Below are 5,423 nucleotides of genomic sequence, written 5' to 3' on the forward strand. Positions count from 1 at the left end.
AGGATATGAAAACATCGATTCAAAATCAAGTATTATAACAGACAATTTTTTTGAAACACAAATAAAAAACTTTAAAATTATTTATTTGCTAATCCAAACTATAAATTCATTTAATTTTATTAAAATAAAAATATTTCCGTGCTTTTAAAGCACGGATCAAAATGTAGTCTAATCTATTAAAAAGAAATTATTAATTCAATTACTAATAATCTTTATTATTTAAGATTCAATTAATAATCTTTATTATTTAATATTATTAATTGTAGTATATATATTTTAGTTACATTAGGTAATTCTGTAGATTTTATTTAAGGAAATATATATGCGACCAGTGTAATGCCAGAGAGTATAAATTTCAGACTATAATTATATAAAGTGCTCTAGAATTCTTTTAAACATGATTTGGAAAGCATAAACAAGGGCCACATAAGATTGGGTATTTTTTTAATTTTTACAAAAGTAAGATTCATATTTTTAAATGATTCCCAAATAATATGTAGAGGATAAACTAATTCTCACAGTCCTAAGTTGTGTTATTTGAAAATTAGAGACCATTTGTCATTCTCACACTAACCCCATTGACCATTACATACTTTGAACGGAGATTCTCGACATTTTATTCCACCGTAACTAAATCCTCTCCCCACAAAATCCAAAACTTGACTAACATATTTCCAATTAATTCCTCCGCACATACCACCGCCTCCTTCGCTGCGCCATTTGTAACACTCCGATCATCCACGGCTAATGGACCACCCACGTCCGTTCACTCGGTCCGTGAGCCCCATCCCATCTTATGGTCGATCGTTAATTTTCTAAGGTTCGAAATCATTATTTACTGATCCTGCAATCACCATCCGACATTTCTCCATACTTTGAACTCACTCGCACGGTATCGCGAATCACTTCCCGATAGGTCACCTATTTTTTCACTATTTCAGCCCAACGCCTAACTCTAGAGTTCTAAACAGATGTCTGACGGAAAATGTAAGTCAATTTTGGTAATATAGATAACCAAATAAATTCTTTTAAACTCTTTCACATATCACAATTCAGGATGTTACAATTCATCCCTTCTCAAAGAACGCAACATCCTTGTTGCGCCCCAAGACAGGTCTCAATACGCCTCTCAGGTCAGAACCGAGATGGCTAACTAGCTCTGATACCAAATTGTAGTGCCCGTCCCCCAAATCCTACTCTTGTGCCCTAACTTGAACAACAAGAAACACATGCATACACTGAAAAAGAAAATAAGGAAATAGGTGAATACCACACAGTCATTCAGTGAGAATGGTCATGTATGCCCACATACTTTTAACACTACTAAACAACCTGTATATGAAAATACTAAACCTAGAACATGCATCACCCAACATATCAATCAATCAACATATCACATTATTCGTATCAATACACAATTTTATTAATCATATCAACATTTCTCATCTCATAACCATTTCCAATATTTATAATAACATAACTCATCACTAAGAGCATCCTTAACGCAGGCGCTTAGTGCGTTGTTTAGGATTAATTTTAATTTTAAAAAAAAGAAAAAAATAAAAAAGGTGAAGACAACGACGCTTAATTAAGCCCCGTGAAACAACGACGCTTACTCGCATGAAACCAAATCAAACTTGGTTTTGTCTTCCTCCGGGGCGCTGCTGCGGCGTCGACATCGGGATCATCGTCTTCTCCAGCGGCTGGTTCGTCATCGTCGACGACCACATCCTAGTTCTCAGGAATCGTTAGAGGCAAATTGGGAACGGAAAAGCTATCGAAAAGCGCGTCTGGGAGGAGGAGGAAGCAGAGATTACGGTGGAACAATCAAAGGGAAGAACCAATTTCACGGAGTTTTGTTCAAATACAGTCCCAAATCAATTCAGGTTTGCTTTCCTTTTGACATGTAGAAACGTTTAATGAGAGTTTAAGTCAATGTTCAAAGCCATATGTGAGATCAAAGTTAACAGCTTGATTCTTGTTTTGTGAATTGTCATGGCTACTGGTGTATGTCTAAGTTGGATTCTGGCTGTAACCAGCTTGCTGGTATGTTGTTTTCACATGTATCACAAGGTGGATTTTGGCATGAACCTGTAGATTATTGTTTTTGAATTGTTATGGCTACTGGTGTTTCTAAGTTTGGTTTTTGGTAGTAATAGCTTGGATTGTTCGATAACATGATGAACATGATTGAAAGTATTTGGCTTTTACTTGTGTGTGCTGCTTTGTTCTCAGATAATTTCACATACTTGTTTTATTTGTTCTGTATTCTTGCGTAACTTAACCAATATACTTTGTAAACACCAATGGTCGAGTCGCGGATATACTTTCTATTCTTGCGTCAAGGGTCTTTTGTCCACTTGTGTAGTGTTTTGTAATCTTGTATAGTGTCACGGACTGAAGTGTAGTGTCTTGTGTAATCTTGACTGAATCAATGTTAAATTTTTCATTTTTAAACACCCCTAAATAAGCAACTACCATTGGAGGACATTTGATTAGAAGTTGCTTAAGATAATTGCTTAACACTCATTTATTGTAAAAAATGATTAAGCACCCCCATTAGAGTGGTTGGGTTAATGATGCTCTAACATGTTATCATCCTCAGTCCGACTTCACATAATATAAATATACTTATCACATCATAACTCATCACTAACATGTCATATCATCAATAATCAACTATCATCTCATAATCAACATCATCATCACCAATAATCATCAAACAAGAAACAATATCCTAGACCTAGCATTTATGAATACAACTTTCCTAGTAGTACCAAGAATCTACATATCACACCCTCACCTATGCCATAAAATTGAAAGTAGATTCTAAAAATAATGGTCAAAGCGGTTGAAGCACTATTATGTCGATATGATCTGCGTTTGCATTCAAAATGAAAATTAGGGTTTCTTGTTTTGACAAAACAAGATGATTCTTGGCCAGGAAGCAACACAAATAATTATTTGATCTTACCACTAAACAGAAAGCCGTTAACTGGTATAGATTCCTTGCAACAAGATCTTTCCATAGACATCTTACTCGCGTCCTAACTCTCTCTGGTTTTGCTAGAAAGCTTCTCACAAAACTTCTATGTGAAACTGGATAAACATGTTTCAGTCTTGAAATTTCTGGGTGATTTTTCTCCAAATTGAGGATCAAATAACTTCCGTATCGTACTTTGTAACTAAGTGTTCTTGGTGTCTTTAGAAAGCTGGGAACGTCATATTTCTAACAATAATAATGTTGTCATCTAGATCCTTCTGTAGCGACGAGAATTCTCTTCTCAATATAGCTCTGTGAACTGGAAAAATAATCTGGATAGATATCAGAAACAGGCTGAATTTCTCTCAACTTGTAGATCTAATAACTAATGGATATTACCTTTTAATGGAGTGTTCTTAGTGTCTATGGAAAGCTGGGAACGTCAGATTTTTAAAAATATAAAGAATGTCACCTAACTCCTTCTGTATCAACCGGAAATCGCTCTACAATATGGCTCTGCGAAACATAAAACTCATATCTGAACAAATTGCAGAATTGTAGACTGAATAACTAACTGAGATTACCTCGTAATAGAGATCCGAAAGTTGCTGTGTCTTTCTTGCAACGAGATCTATCAATACATCTTGGGTTATTTTCTTAACACTCTTGTATCTGGTCGGAATCATCTCTCAAAATCACCAACTTGGCACTGATTTCTCTTGGGAACACAAGGTAGTTGATGGCTGTGTTTTTGGTAAATTTGGCAGCGCTTCGCCGTCAAATGTGTCTCCCCATATCCTCTAAGTCATGGCTCAATATATAGGTAAAAGAGAATAGGGTTCGGATCATCCAAAATTACTAAAATACCCTTCTTTAGAGTTGTGGCTTAAAACGTGGGTCTTACGTTTAGGGTTTTAGAATTTACTTGGTTTGGGCTGTGACAGTTTCTCCCCAACTTAAAAATAATTCGTCCTCTAATTTACGATAACGTTTATCCTTCATTATTAGCCAGTCTCACCTTGGAGTGTTGATATATGGTGTTTTTCACATCAGTGTATATATGTTTTCATTTGTTTCAAGTCACTAATTTGTGTCAGTCTAGTCCTTTTTGACCTTTTAAAGGTCTGAAGTTGGTAGAAGAGAGAAGAGAAGGTGCATGAAGAAAAGATGTCCTTTTGGAGCAATTTCTGCGGAGAACACTCAAGTAGAACAGTCCCGAGACTGTTCTCTCTCAAGCGGAACAAGCAGACGGAGTGATCCGGAGATTGTTCCCAACGAATATGGAAACTCCTTTTTCGGGAATTAAAGCTTTGTTGCCCTAACCTCTATTCTACTCATTGGCGCCTCCATATAAAAAATGCCATCTATCATTTTTATTAATTTCTTACGCTAGTTTTTACAAGAGAACACTGAATTTGCGATCTGCAACTTGTAAGGGAGAAGAATCCATCCTCTCATAGAGAAGATCATCTGAACCCTATTGTTTTCTACTCTGTTCTTATGCAATTTATTTCAGGATTTATGTCTTTGATTCTCTGCATCATGATCGAGTAGTAGCCTTGCTCGCCTAGGGTTTTTAGGGTGTTGAGACATGAGCTAAACATAGATAAGCGATTTCATAACTGTTCTTCATTCATGATGTTCTTACTGCTTTCATTAATCTGATCACTTGATGTTAGATCCCTAGTTCATCGCCTAGTTAACCGCTTAGGAGATAACTTAACATGTATTGAATGAGTTTAGTATCCCTAATCAGCGAAAATAGATGTTAGGCTGGTAAGTGAACTGATCGGACATGTTCTCTAAAGCTTGCAATCGATTCTCATCCCAATGACAGTTAGGTGGTGAGATCGATCTGCAAAGCGATCACTACCACGACATTGGAGTGTTCCAGATGAGTGATCCCAATGATATACCCTAGGCTAACTCCTTGTCAAATTGAATCAATCTCGTGTTTTTACTTGTTAACTATTGTCTCTTTCAAAACCAAATTATTATCTTCTTCTTAGCTTGATTTCGGAACTCATAGAACTAGAGTGTAGACTGGTCCTCTGGATTTGAATCTCAAGTACTACAATTGCAACTGTTAACTTGGCAGTAGTAAGGATTCATTTTTAGTGTATCAAATGTCCTCCTAGGTTTTGCATATGATCTTCTAACTCTGAACATAGCAGGAATGTGCTCATAAATGTGAAACCACCACTTATTAATGTTCATATCCACATCTCATTTTCCACCACAAATACGGGTCTAGTTCGGAGTACTCTGCTTTATCTAACATGTTTCATTTCTAGTTGCTCTTTGATAGAACTCAATTAGGTAATGGAACACTTATTGTATTTCACTACAAATTATAAACCTCATTTCCTCGTTAGAATGACTATACTTTGTTATGAGATCTTTTCCTTTCGATCATCATTAACACATATATAATTTAGGA

The 5,423-nt window shown here is 35.9% G+C and overlaps 2 long non-coding RNA genes across 2 annotated transcripts; both read right to left on the reverse strand.

Moving 5' to 3' along the window:
- Positions 1–1,099: 1,099 nt before the first annotated feature.
- LOC130500380 (uncharacterized) lies at positions 1,100–3,120 on the reverse strand. The gene is made up of 3 exons (XR_008939003.1): positions 2,975–3,120; positions 2,804–2,877; positions 1,100–1,238 (listed from the first exon to the last, which is right to left on the reverse strand). It is a non-coding gene; the product is annotated as an uncharacterized LOC130500380 (long non-coding RNA).
- Positions 3,121–3,171: 51 nt separating this feature from the next.
- Positions 3,172–3,760, reverse strand: LOC130499778 (uncharacterized). Its single transcript, XR_008938638.1, has 3 exons — positions 3,568–3,760; positions 3,383–3,499; positions 3,172–3,302 (listed from the first exon to the last, which is right to left on the reverse strand). It is a non-coding gene; the product is annotated as an uncharacterized LOC130499778 (long non-coding RNA).
- Between the last annotated feature and the right edge of the window lie 1,663 nt (positions 3,761–5,423).

Source organism: Raphanus sativus, chromosome 9 (genome assembly GCF_000801105.2).
Source record: "Raphanus sativus cultivar WK10039 chromosome 9, ASM80110v3, whole genome shotgun sequence".
NCBI lineage: Eukaryota > Viridiplantae > Streptophyta > Magnoliopsida > Brassicales > Brassicaceae > Raphanus > Raphanus sativus.